Genomic DNA, 14,015 nt, shown 5'->3' with positions numbered 1-14,015 from the left:
TACTTGTACAATATTTCCCTTGTGCAATATTTTCCTCAATATACTGGAGAATAACAGCTTTGAAAGTAGTATCTGTTTACTGAGGAAAACCTCAAGCTCTGAGCCTGCAGTCTTAAGTTCTGCTGAAGTTTTACAATTTGAAGGGGGGTCGGGTGGGGAGGAAAAGGAAAAACTTCAGAAAAAAAACCATTACTGAAGCCATTTCTCCCCACGCCTGGCTCTGAGGCACATGGAGACCAAAGCAAACGTAGGAGCCCCCAACATTTTCTAAGCAAAGCAATGCTTTGCCTCTTATTTTGAAATGCAACATAACACTGTTGAAGCATCATCGCTATCAAATACTACAACCTCATGCTGCTGTGCAGTGTGGGGAGCAGGAGCAGTGGGGTTACAGGCCTTCACACCATGCTCCTGCTCCACACAAGAGGAGCTGGACAGGCTAAAGCAGCTGCAGAGAGGGGAAAATGTTGCCCAAAACTGGGACTAGCAAAGGCACCTCTGCAGAGGGAGCAGGGATGCTCAGCCCATGATCCTGCCCTTGGCCCCTGCCTAAGCCAGGAACCATGGCCATGTCCTCGCCTGGGCACGCTTATCTCACTTCTGCTTAGGGTGTTTTGTGGGTTTAGGGTGGGTTTTTAAATTATTTTTACTTTTTTTTTATTTTTTAAAAATCAGGCCAAGTTTTGCACAAGGGCTGTTGCAGGCTCTGAAAAGCAGGCACGTGTCTGAATTTCCAGTATCCATATCAGTACTTCACAGTCCTTGCTATGAGTATTTCATAACCTTTATTCATTCACACTGGGGAAAAAAAAACTGCAGCCGCCAAACAGAATGAACTAAAATGGAAATCCCTTCCAGCATTTATTGAAAGGGGAGAATCCCAAGCTATGCCACCCCCCCTCCCCCCCCGCCATTAGAGTATGCTAAAAATATTCTCACCATGTTTTGCCCTTGCAGCCAGCTCCCCACAAAGAACAGGCACACAACTTAGGGGGAGAAACATGCAAAACTTCCCCAAGCTTTTACAATTAGCAATTATCTTTCACCAGTTTGTCTTTCAGGGCCAGTAATTGCAGGAGCAGATGAAATGGCCCAATTTTCCTTTACATAGGCAACCCCTGGTTGGGAAAGCGTATTGCAATTCCCCCTGGCTACTTTGCTCCAACCGCTGCTTCAGGAACAGCCTCGCAGATGCTGAGCAGCACAACCCTCCCCACATTGCCAAATTATCTAATGGCTTGCCCAACAAAGCAGATGACCAGGATATATTACGAAATTCAGAAATAACAGGGTATTCAGCAGAGTTGAAGCATTTTTTTGCAGTGATGGCAGAGTAAAAGCCCACGCCAGGGTGCTGGCGGTGAAACCCAGGTCTCCCGCACCCCGAGTGTCAGAAGGTCACACCCCACCATCCAAGTGGAGAAAGCAGATATCCAGATAGCAAGCCATCAGCAGGCAAATTACCACTCACTCCAACTTCTCCAAGCTCAAAATCCCAGACCAAACTTAACAGAATGGGTTGGATTGTTTGGTTGTAGAAATCCCACGGTTTATTTTTGCAGCCAGAGGGTGTGTGCACTAGCCAGGTGTCCTGGTGGGATTCCAACATTAATATCCCTAAATCTCCCTCTGAAATTAAAAGGAGGGGTTGTTGGGCTTTTTTTACATCTGTCCTCTTCTTCACCTTCCCCCCACTACAGAGTAACTCCCCCAGAAGTATTTGTTGTATAATATTGCTCACCCTACCAGTACATCAGTGGGAGGAGAGATCCCTCTGCATGCAAGCACTAAGGGACAGCATCTAATTTAATTCTCATTTTCTTAAATATGCTCCATCTGTGAGGAAGACATGGCAAGAGGTTATTACTACACTGCATTTTATACACCCCATCGATATGCTGCCCCAGACCACCCAATACAAACTAGTCAGCAGTTTCAGCACTTGCAAGGCACTACACAGAGCTTTTGGACATGAGAAAAAAAATTAAAAAAAAAAAAATCACTGTAACAGCAAGTTACAGCAACCAGTTAAGAGGCAAAACATCCCTTGGTGTGAGTTAATCTGGACTCTGCCCTTTGTCCTGCAAGGAGCCTGGTGCTCCCAGGAGGCAAGTCCCCAGCCCCGGCAGGGTTCCCAGGACGAATGCCCGCTCACATCCTATTCCCGTAAGCATCTGGGGAGCCTTTCCTTTTGCACAGGCTTGCATGTAAACAAATCTGTGGCAATACAGAGCTCTGCCAGCTCGGGCAGCTTTATTATGGCTTTTGGGGTAATGCTTTCCAGTTTTCTTAGTGGCACTGCTGCTGCTACCAGATCATTTCTATGAGCACCTCATATTCCAGCTACGGTCCAGTCCTTCCACTTACAGGAAAAAAGAGCTTCGGAAGAGTGCCCCATATGTAACCGAAAACAACTTAAAACCCCTGCACACTCAGAATTTATCTCTTGGCATTCAGCATGTTTTCACCTCCCTGGATGCTCAGCCTGCAGCCCTTGAACACCTCCAGCAGACAGCCAGACACAGCCAAAGCCTGCAGAGAGCAGAGCTCAGACCCCAAGGTCCAGCAGCCCTGTGTGCACCCCTGCCACCCGCCCCAGGGCTCAGCCTGCTCCCCATGGGATGCCACTGGCTTCCCTAGTTGTGGCAGCAGGGTGGCTGGCAGCCCCTTGGGGACAGCAGCCAGAGCCCTCCGTTTACTCAGCTCCTTCCTGAGGCTGCAGCACAAGTTGCTTTTGGAGACTGGGAACTCTTAACATTACTTTTTTTTTTTTTTTAAGCTATTGTTATCATTGTTGCACTACGTGATTTATTACCCAGCAAGAGATTATCAGTGCCCATATTAAAATGGAGAAGAAGAAAGAGAAACAATGTTTGAAAAGTCTGGGTTTAAACGCACAGGGTCCAAGCCCAAGGGGCGAGGTGGGCTGGCACCGCTGAGGTCTGACCACCACCGCTTCCTCCGTATGGAGAAAGCACAGAGAGAACAAAAACTAGACCGATGTGGGACCACTGCAGCTGGAGCTGTCCCCTGGGAGAGGGTGGGCAACACAGGTGTCCTGGTTTCAGCCGGGATGGAGTTAACTGTCTTCCTAGTAGCTGGTACAGTGCTATGTTTTGAGTTCAGTATGTGAAGAATGTTGATAACACTGATGTTTTCAGTTGTTGCTCAGTAGTGTTTAGACTATAGTCAAGGATTTTCAGCTTCTCATGCCCAGCCAGGGCACCTGACCCAAACTGGCCAACAGTGTATTCCATACCATGGGACGTCCCATCTAGTTTAGGAACTGGGAAGGGGGGGGAGGCAGTTTTTTTTTTTGGCCGCTCGGGGACTGGCTGGGTGTCGGTCGGCGGGTGGTGGGCAATTGCCCTGTGCATCATTTGTACATTTCAATCCTTTTATTACTTACTGTTGTCATTTTATTAGTGTTATCATTATCATTATTAGTTTCTTCTTTTCTGTTCTATTAAACCGTTCTTATCTCAACCCAGGAGTTTTACTTCTTTTCCTGATTTTCTCCCCCATCCCACTGGATGGGGGGGAAGTGAGTGAGCGGCTGCGTGGTGCTTAGTTGCTGGCTGGGGTTAAACCACGACAACAGGTGAGCATACATCAGCACGCAAGCAGATGCATTTTGCAGCACAGTTAGTCCCACTGCCGAGCACAGCCCTGCGTGCGGGGTTAGACGGCCGCTCATCAAGGCACAGCACAAAAACTGCTCAGCAAGTCCAGGGAGCCCAGCACCATAGGTCAGCCTTCCTCTGCGGGGTGTATCCTGCCTCTGAGCTCCCCAGCTGGGGAGGATTTCAGCCCAAAGGCAGCGACGTGTGTCCTTATTTGACCTCCAGCAGCATACATTCCCCATTATCACTAGAGCTGCTAATAACACACTGCATCAGCTCCCTCCCACCTGGCAGAGACCCCACATAGCACCTGCAAATGTCTCACCCAAGCAAGCCAGCACAGGGAGGTACAGCCAACACACAGGGATCCCACTAGAGAAGTACACAGACGACAAGGAACTTCAGCCGGTGCCACCAGCAGCTCGCAGCACTATCTCATCCCCAACAGCTGTTGCTATTTTGCCCAGAGATGTCCTGCTAACAGAGACGCTGCACATCCTTTTAGCTGCCACCAACTCCTGGTCTTCCCCTTGCACGCTGCCAGCTCAGCACCTCATGCTCCAACCAGACCTGGGAGCCCCCCCGCACCTGCCCACTGGAGGATGCTCAAAGGATTTTGGGTGCAGAGGAGCTGGACCAGGGCACGGCCGGGAGGAGCACCGACCCACACTGCCCAAGCAAGCAAAGGCCCACATAGAAGATAAGGGCAAGAGCAGCCTGGGTTTTATCTGCAAGAAATGTGAAACCACTTGATTTGATAATGAGGTTGTTTTGAACATCAAGTACCTACACAGCTAAGCTGCTTTGCTGGAAACTGCTCAGAAATGGGTGGGAAAACTGCTTTTGATGCTGAAAAGCAGGAGGCATTCAAAGCCCACGTGGGTGGGACCCCGTGCCAATCGCCTCCACCGACCCCAGGAGAGCTGCAAACTGCTCAGCCACCCAGGGGACAGAGCATCATGTGGGGAATAACCCCCTGCGTGGGCACAACCAGTGAGCAGGGCTGGGCACCGCCTCGAGCTCAGCCTCCTGATCGCATCTGCTGTCAGGAAGGTTAAAAAATCCGCCCAAATCTCACCCCCCAGCTTTAGCCTGGAAGTTGCTTCAACATTGGAGAAACGTCGACAACAGCAAGAAACGGCAAAAGCTGATAAAGCTGCAGGGAGGGTCATTAGACTGCACGCTGCCAGGATTAAAAACATCAGCCCATAAATCTGCACTGCCACGCAAACAGCAAATCTGCCCTCCTCCTGTAAAAAGAAAAAGGGGAGGAATGAAGAGAGACACACACTGTGCTGGTGCTCAGAAGGGACGGGATATTTGGGTGGGAACTGCTCCTTCCTTTCCTTGCTCGCCGTTTCCTTCCATCCAGGCAGGCATTCACTTACTCCGTCAAAAAAAGTCACCTCTGCTTGGCAATTGCACTGTGATAGAACAAGGATTTTCCTACCACAGGGTAAAAGGGCCAAAGGATAAACCTCTCCATAAGAGCTGGTTTTGAACAGTGTAGCAACCAGGGAGCAAAAGATGCAGGAACCAGAAAGAGGCCAGCTCCAGGAGCCCACCTCTGTCTCCAAGTCCCCCTCCTCAGTGTTCTGATTCACCATGTAACAGCCCTTCCAGTCATTAAATCACACAGCATCTGTTGGGCTAGTTGTACTTACTTAATGAATAACAAGGTTTTCAGCCCATTAAAGGACACCACAAGCTTTGGGTGCTCAAAGCGGGGAGTTCACATCTGTGCTTGTTTCACCACAATTAAACAGAAACAGTGTATTGATGAAAAAAATTATGCAAGTTAAACACCATATTGCCACGTAGATACTAGAAGCCTTTGTATCACATGTGAATCCTGCTGGTTTGTTCCAGTTTTGCCCAGCTTATTTTACTTCTGCTAATGCATTTAGTTAGAGGAGATTTATGCCAAGCTTTCTTTTTTTTTTAATTTTTTTTTTTGTCCTTTAGCAAGATCACTTTGTTTTTTGGTACAGTAGAAAACCATTTAAGTTCCTTGTGCTATCCAGAAACCAAATCATACAGCCAGGATCCACCCTCGAGGTTCCATGCTTTTATTTACTATGCTGTCCTTTCTGCAGACCATTAACACTGTTTCTGGGAAGAGGAACTGTCACATCTTTTTGCGGTTAAATAAAAGGCGAACACGGGAACATTTTGACCTGCCTTTTGCCAACACGTTGCATAAATACACTGAAGCACCATGCGAACATGACATTGATCTTGCTGTACAGCTAGGAGCCCATAAAAATACATGGTTGGGGCCCCATTTCCCCTGCACTTTCCCAAACAGGACATTCTCCAAGAGAACAGTCCAAAATACCAACAGTAAGCATTTAACCAGCAACAGGCAACTCATTTTTCTGTGGCCCCCAACAAAGAACCAGCGCTACCCATCACCCTCGCCAGAGGCAAACCCACCAGGGAAGCCTCCCCTGAGGAGCTGGACTACTTCACCTCCCTTCTCCTTAGAAGAGGCTGGTGTTGTTAGCTGGAGAGGGCGGCTGTAGGTTCAGGCTCTTCCAAGACAATCCTGTTGCAGCCCTCGGTAAGTCACCGTAAGCCAGCTGAAGCCTTGCCCATTACCTTAAGGCAGCAATTGGTCTCATAACCCTGAGCCTGGCATCTCAAACCCTCCAACGCGACAGCAGCAGCTTGGGCACAGCAGTCCAGAATGCACCAAAACTCAGTCCCACAGCAATCTCCACCAAAACAGCTACTTGGGAATTACCAGCCAGCAGCTACAGCACCACCAGAGCCAAGACAAAAACCTCTGAGAAGCTTCACCAGCCCATTTAGCAACATGCGGTTCACCTATTTCATTCCCTACCTCCTGTAGCAAAGCCCATGGATGCTCACCTGGAGTCCATAGGACCAACATACATTGCATTTGGAGCAATATTTGATACACAGCACAGAGAAGGTCCTCATAGCCCAAGCTCTCAGAAGAAGTATACTGGGGGAGCAGCCAGGTGAAATAGCTGCAACTGGACAAGCCTGATTCCCATCAAGCCCCAAGGAGCACAGCCCGGGGGCTGCCTGATCCCCCCCACCTGGGGAAGAGTGCTCCACCCAGGTGCAGCAACCCAAGAAAACCCAAGGAGCTGCTGCCCATTGTGCCTGTGTCGTGACAGCGTGGTGTGGGCAGCACAGATACCCAGCTTGTCCCTGATGGTGCCCTCCTCTGAGCCCTGCTCTGAGATGATGGTGCCAGCCTTTCAGGGATGCTAGGGGCAATGGGCTCCCTGCAAACAGCCTGTGCAGGTGTTAGGGGGAGGCACTTAGCCCGGTCATTAATAAGCAAGGAGTAGCTGGGTTGGCTCCTCAGCTGAACCCTATGAAATCAAGCCCTGCAGAGTATATCCCAAGTTACGGAATTATTTTATCTGGGCTAGCAGATGCAGCTAGGTGTCACCCAGCCATGCTGGCTGGAAAATGCACTCCGTTGGCATGCAGACAGTGAGTTCATCCAACGGGACAGAGTGCAACAGGCAAGCAGCAAAGCAAGCCTTATTTAACTGTTACAGGCATCCCAAAAAGGAAGTAGCGGCCCCCCAAAGCCTCCCTGTATAGCACCGGGATGGGGTTTGAAGCTCTGTGTTCATTCTGGTGCTGCTGTGCTCTGCTTGCTGGCCTCCATCCCACATGGTTTGCATCCCTGCTTCCCCGGCTCGTTAAAGCAGGGGCCATCCCAAAGGCTTAGCCACAGACTAATGACTAGGGGAAAGGTGCTGCGGGTGAGAGGAGGAGGAGGAGAATGCTTGATAACAGTGATCGCTCTCGGTCCCCTGGGAGAGTGGTGCTGTAGAAAGCGAACAGCAATACGTCGGGGCGAGGAGAAGAGGAAGATGGAGATTGTGGGCCATGATAGTTCCATTCACTAAATGGGAAGTAAAAGAAAATCTTTATCTGTGGAGTGCAGAGCCAGGGGAGATGGAGATAACGCAGCTCCATTGCGCTGCAGCATCTGATACCAACTAAGCCGCTGGGCTTTCATGCTTTTCTTTTAATTGCCCCCTTCCTGCTAAATTTAATTGGAAAATAAACAAGCAGCAGCCTTTAGAAGGAGAATCAGAAGCAGAGGATGTCCTCCCAGAAAGATTAATTACATCGATCTGCCCTAATGATGTCCACTCCTTCCAGGGGATGATACAGCCCCAGGTTTCACAGGCGTCTGAAGGTGTGACTGTGACCACATCCCTGACATCTCAGTTCTTTCTTTAAATATTGAGTAATAAGCCCTTCAGCTAGCACTCAGGGAGTCCCCTAGAAAAGAAACGAAAGCCTGCGAGGCTGCGGGGGCAAGATAGAAACTCCTTTACAATAAAAACAGAAAAGCGCGCAATTTTATTATGAATTATTGCTTATGGTATGCATGACACAGGAACACATATACACTTATAAAAATCCCGGCAGGTAACAGAGTACAGAGAGACCTCAAAATCAATAGTGTGCATGTAGGAAATATAACTTGACGCTGTGGATCTTCTGATTTCAGTGCTGCGGTTCAGCGCCAGGTCAGATCAGTAAGGCTTTTGGACCCTGCCCTGTTGGATTTGATCCAGCATTTGTCAATCAAACTATCAAATTTTTAATCTTGCTTTCCAGGCTCCTGGGGAGCCACATCAGAGCTGCTGGAATGCAAAACACGTTATTTTTGAAAAGACTTTCAGAACAGCCCCCAGAAGACATTTTGCATCCAAAAGCACCTTTTTGCTCTCTTTTAAAAGACATGGCTTTGTGGCCATGACTTTGAGCCAGGGGTTGCGAACACCCCTTCTCCTCTGCCTGCCAGCCGTGAGCACGCTGAGCTGCAGCTGAGGCTTGGGACGAGGCTGTCGCCGAGCCTTTTGGAGGGACACATCCAGGCTCTGGTTCTGCCAATGCTCAGACACGTGGTTTAACTTTGCACGCAGCGCAAGTCCCAGTGCCGCAGGTCCACAGAAGTGCACATAGAAAGGATGCCTGAGGAGGGCCCCAGCAAGACACCTCATCTGCCTCCCAGCCAGGAATCTTTAGTTAAATAATTCTCCAAATATTTAACTTAAATCTCCCTTGCTGTGATTTAAGTCTTGACCCAGGACAGAGGGAGGAGATTATCACCCACCCAGGGAAGCATAAGTGCCATCGCGAGAAGGACGGGGACCATGGGGCCAGGTCTCCTGCGGGGAAGGAAGCTTTGCAGCGTGACTTAGGCAGGCTGGCTTTACATGCTGTGCTTTCCAAAACCCGCCGTGCTGACCCCTTTCCATGTGCTGACCCCCTTGCATGTGCATACACAGGTGGCCCTGGGTGGCGGGTGCAGGCTGCCGTCCCCAAGCTCAGCTTTCCACCCTGTAGGAACAGCATCCTTACAGCACCAGCAGTGAGAGAGGGATGGAGAAGGTGCTGTTGTAGGAACAGCATCTTTCTAGCTGATACATATATTTATATATAGGTGATATATCTTCATTGTGATGGAGCAGATGCTTTCCATGACCATGCTGAAGGAGGGTAGTATAGCTCCTGTGTGGGCAGGAGGGCACAGGAGCAGAGGGGGGCTGCTGCAGTGGCACAGGGGCAGGGACCTTCACCTTCTGTTGCTTCAGCCCCCGGCTGCAAAGGGAAACCCTTCCACTGGATTTAACCTTTCTGTTCAGATAGAATTTGTGTAGATTACAAATATTTCCAAGCAAGGGATTTTTTTCATTGCTCTGGGTACGTACAAAACCAGCCACAGCAGAGCCCAAGTCCAGCTCAGGACCACTTGGTTTGGCTGCACTACATGTAAATAACAGCAGCAAAGCCTTTTATATACGGAAAAATAAGTACAGATCCCAGACTTGATAGTTTTAGGAATGAAGTAGTATAAGCAGCTCCCCAGAAAAAATGTATAGATCCACCATGACCATTGAGATCGCAGAAGAGAGGACAGAGCGATGAGAAACCCAGCCCTGGTAACCATCTGCCCTTTAAACCACCCATTTGATAGGGAAACAAACTTCATAAAAATAACATTTTGGAGCCATTCCCCAGTTGCCAATAAAGACAGACACACAATTTACATGAGAAACTCATACCCAGGGAAATAAATGAAGGCAGTAAAAACAAGTGAAAAGAGGACAGTTTATGAGTTTGGATGCATGCTGCCTCTCCCTCCCATCTTGTCCTCGCCACATGTGTTTTAATTTTCCTCCCACTCCTGTCCTTATTGTACTCCTCTTCCCAGGGAGACAAAACATGGTGCTCTCCTCACTAAGACTGCAGGAGGAGGGCTAATATATTCAACTTAACCCCGCTTTGCCTTCAGTCCCGTCCCCGGGACGATCCCTGTGCCCTCCTGTCTGCAATCCGGAGCATCCTGCCATGGTCCTTGTCCTGGGCAGACGTGCTACCCGGGCTAGGGCTGCTTGCTGAAGGACCCAGCTGCTCTTTGCAGGTATCACCTATATGAAATAAGCTAAGAGTCAGCCACAAAGGGAAAACCCACAAAACCCATCACTTTGGAAAGGAAAAAATAAAATTAGTTGCTTTAGCTGTAGCTTGCGCAATGCACACCTTGACTAAGCAATCAGTCATACTTCTCCTAAAACCCAGGAGAGCCCAGGGGAAAGAAAACCATGGAGAACATGGCAGCACCCAGGCAATTGCATTACAGCAGCGGAGATGTAAGGTCTTGAAGTCCTCCCACCCAGCCCACCAACACACTCCTAGCTGGAACCCAAACACCCTCTTCACTTAATAAATCAATAATACTTTGGTGTTTTTTTAAATCAATAATACTTTGGTGGGGTTTTTGTTTGGTTGGTTGGTTTTGCTTTTTTTTTTTTTACTGAATCTCCAAAGTTTTGCTGGGACCACCACTCAATAAAAGAAGACTATTTATTAGTCTCAGGTGGTCCAAGTGGTTTTTGGGCATGGGATTGATGTTTCTGTGCAGTTTTCCAGAAGGCAGGACACATGGCAATATGAGGATGGAGACCTGGGTGCTGTGCAGATGGGGATGCCTTCTTCTCTTGTGACTGCATGGCAGTGCTCAGCCGTGAATGAGGCTCCCTGGTGCCACCTTCATACACATAAGCAAATGATTACCTTCATTATCATGAAATAGGGCCAGCTTGCCAAATTACGGTAACTTTTCAAAGTAAATGCCATTTTAAACAGGAGTTCATTTGCTCTGGAAATGGTGGCCACTTCCTGCAGGGATCTTTGCAGAAGGGGATTAAAACCAGAGCAGATTGCTGCTGGCCCTCAGTAATCCCTTCCTCAGGAGGAGGGGGAAAAGTTGTTCCTGAAGGTGAAAAACCATCCCAGGGCAACACAGTTTTTCCCAGAAGAGTGGCAGAGGCTGGCACACGAGCTGCATTTTCCCTGGCCACAGCTACTGGCCCACAACCATCAAATAACGCTTTGCCACTCCACAGTTATCACCTGCATTTGCTTGTGAAGGGCTCCACTCTGCAACTAGCAGAGCCTGTAAAAAACCCGCTAGCTTTGTAGGACACGGGATCCGGCCCCATGTCCTCACCCTCAGCCTGCCACACCGCTTTCCTGCTGAAAAGCCTGTTTAGGTTTCGAGCATCCCCACCCCAGCACCCCCCTTTTATCTAGACCCCCCCTGTTCCAGCATTGCACCTCGAAGGGGCGGCATCGTCTGCAGCACAGAGGGAAAGGCAGGACAAATAAACAGAGGCGCGCAGCACGATGCCCGGCCCCAGCCTTTGGGGATAAAAGGCACCGTTTCTTCTCCGCCGGGCGGGCGGTTGAAGCCGGAGAGACTCGCGGGAGAGGGAAGTGCTCTCTTCATGGGGCTGCCTTTCATGTGGGCTGCTGTTAATGTCATATTTTAAAAACCCCTTGCTGTTCAAAAGCATCCAGGTCCTGGTGACTGTGGGATTTGTGTAGCCTGATGCAGAAATGGCTTTGTGGACCCGATGCCCGAAGCCGATGCTCTTCGGCACTGGGGGTAACTGCATCTCTGGGGCTCTGCAGTCCGTCGGCTCCAGAATAAACCAGAATAACACTGGCCATGGTCCCATCCATGGCCCGGTGCTGGCTGGCTACTCAGCCTCCTCCTCCTGCCATTGGCAGTGACTTTTTGCAGCACCTCTGCTATCCTGGTGGGGAACGTACACCGTACTAGTGCTTCACGAGCCTTCCCAGCTGTTTTAGCAACTGAAAGCAAGGTGGAAGCACATCCTTCCCCTCCACGCTGAGGCTCTCTCTTTGTTACAGCCACTTAGAAAAACTAACAGCACTAAAAGAAGGTCTTACAAAAATAATTCCAAGTGATTACCACTAAAGAATGTGAATTATTTTCATTTGCTTTTCTTATAAAGTTGACTTTGTTGCATTTGTTCACAGGGAGTATTTTTCCTTCTCTGCGTAAAGGCCCCTGCAAAAATCCTGGGAGGATTTGTGGAGTGTGATATTTCTCAGTCAGTTTTAGGAGAACCTACTGTAGCCCAAAAGGAATTCTAATATACCTGTTGATAAAAATATGTAGAATAAGGTTTCTAAATCTGTATATGAAGTATGCATATGTGTGTATAATATTGTAATATATATTAAAAAATTAATAACTGAAGAGGATATATATTTCCTGCAAAGACAAGTATTGCATTAATGAATAAACTGTGGCACCAAGTCCTGTTGTTGACTGTGCTGTGCTCCCTTGAAATGCAGGCTCGGCCCACTCCTGGGTGACAGCGAACCAGGCTTGTAACTTTTAAATCTGCAGTTTGAGGAGAAGAATACAAGGATGAGACGAGGACCTGGTGCAGATGGATCCCCTCCGAGGGCAAGACCCTGCTTGCTCCCCTCCCTGTCGCAGGGAAGTTTCCCAGTAGCCGGCTTCGGCGCTTGTGGCTGTTTGCAAAGCTTTTCTCCATCCATGCTGTTACGCTCCGGGTTTTGGAACTGGTTTTTCTCCCCCCCTCTCCCCTTGTATTCAATGTTGTTTGCTTTTCTACTTCCTTCCAGGCGTTTTTAAATAACTCTCAGGGTCTCCAGCAGCTTGGGTAAAGCGTTAAGCGACCAGCTTCATGACTCCTGGTGCTCGTCTCAATACCCGGGGCTCTGCTGACCCTGCCAGGAGGGCAAGCCTGGCAGAGCGGGAGCAGGGAAGGTGGAACACGTCCCCATACCCAGCTGCATCCGAAAAGTACATCAGAAATAGTTGCTTTCAGTTGCTGAACGAGCAAGCTAGTGACATGCCTTGGCTCCATAATGATGAGACCCTTAGCAAAAATCAGTATTCTTCTTTACCTGACTCCAAGGCATGAAAGCAAACACACCTACTGTTGCCATAAATACAATCACAACGGTAGCTGAAACTAAATAAAGCAACGTCCTGTTCCTGGCACTTTGGATTTTGTTTCCGTTACAGCCCTGCTAATTCCTGATTGTTAGCAAGGGACTCCAACACTGGCCACTGAGCTTCATCCTTCAGAAATATTTAGCTATGGAAAATCAGCTCTGATAGTATTAAGATTTTCTTACTTTAAAAGCAGATGACAAAAATCCTCATACCCAATAACGTGTTGCTGTAAGTCATCAAAACTGAAGTGCACTCATGCAAACACACCGCAGCCTCTCCAGTGCCTGCATTTGGCATTAGCAAGAGTCAACCCAGTTCCACATTGCCCAAATTCCCCAAAATTTCATATGCAAAAAGTGTCTACCCCGTCCCAAGAGCCTGCTCACTGTGCTGGGGCTGCCAGGCCCTGCTCCTTGCCTGGGGGAGCGGGCGGTTTACTGCACACCACCGACCTGACGCGATGTCCTTGAGGATGTCCCCAGAGGAAGTCTAGTTCCTCCTATTCTTCTCCAGCTGCTGCTGGCACAGGTGTCCCTCCCCTGGTCCCATTGTCCCTCGTCCTAGCCTTGGGGTTTGCACAAACAGCCGTGGCTGATGTCAAGCAGACAGTACATGTTTCCTTCTTTGGCCTTGGAGAAACATTTTTTAACCAGTTCCTTCAGCAAGCTGATTTTTTTTTTTAATTTAATTTTTTTTTTTTAAGTGCGGTATGCCACTCAGCAGGATTTCTGGTCTCCAGAAGATAATTTGGTTCTGATTATTATCTGAAACAGGGGCTTATAGATATGTTCAGCTGTGGGGGTTGAGAAACGAAACCCCTTTTAACTTGGGAACCGGCACTTTGATTGATTTTCAAATGGGAACATCAGCCCAACTGAGAAGAAAATTTAAAAAGCATGGCATATTTAATAAAAACAATAGAAGCACGATGTGGTTTTAAGTTACCAAAAACTACTCCCTTGCCAAAACTGTGGGTAAAAATTTCAGTATAAGCTTTGCAGATGAAGATCTCACTAAAAAGTGGTGTGTGTGTGTGGGGGGGGGTGTTCCTGTCCGTGAAATTGTAACCAGCCCGTAAA

This window comes from Buteo buteo, chromosome 9 (genome assembly GCF_964188355.1).
Source record: "Buteo buteo chromosome 9, bButBut1.hap1.1, whole genome shotgun sequence".
NCBI lineage: Eukaryota > Metazoa > Chordata > Aves > Accipitriformes > Accipitridae > Buteo > Buteo buteo.
This window is presented reverse-complemented; position numbering follows the sequence as displayed.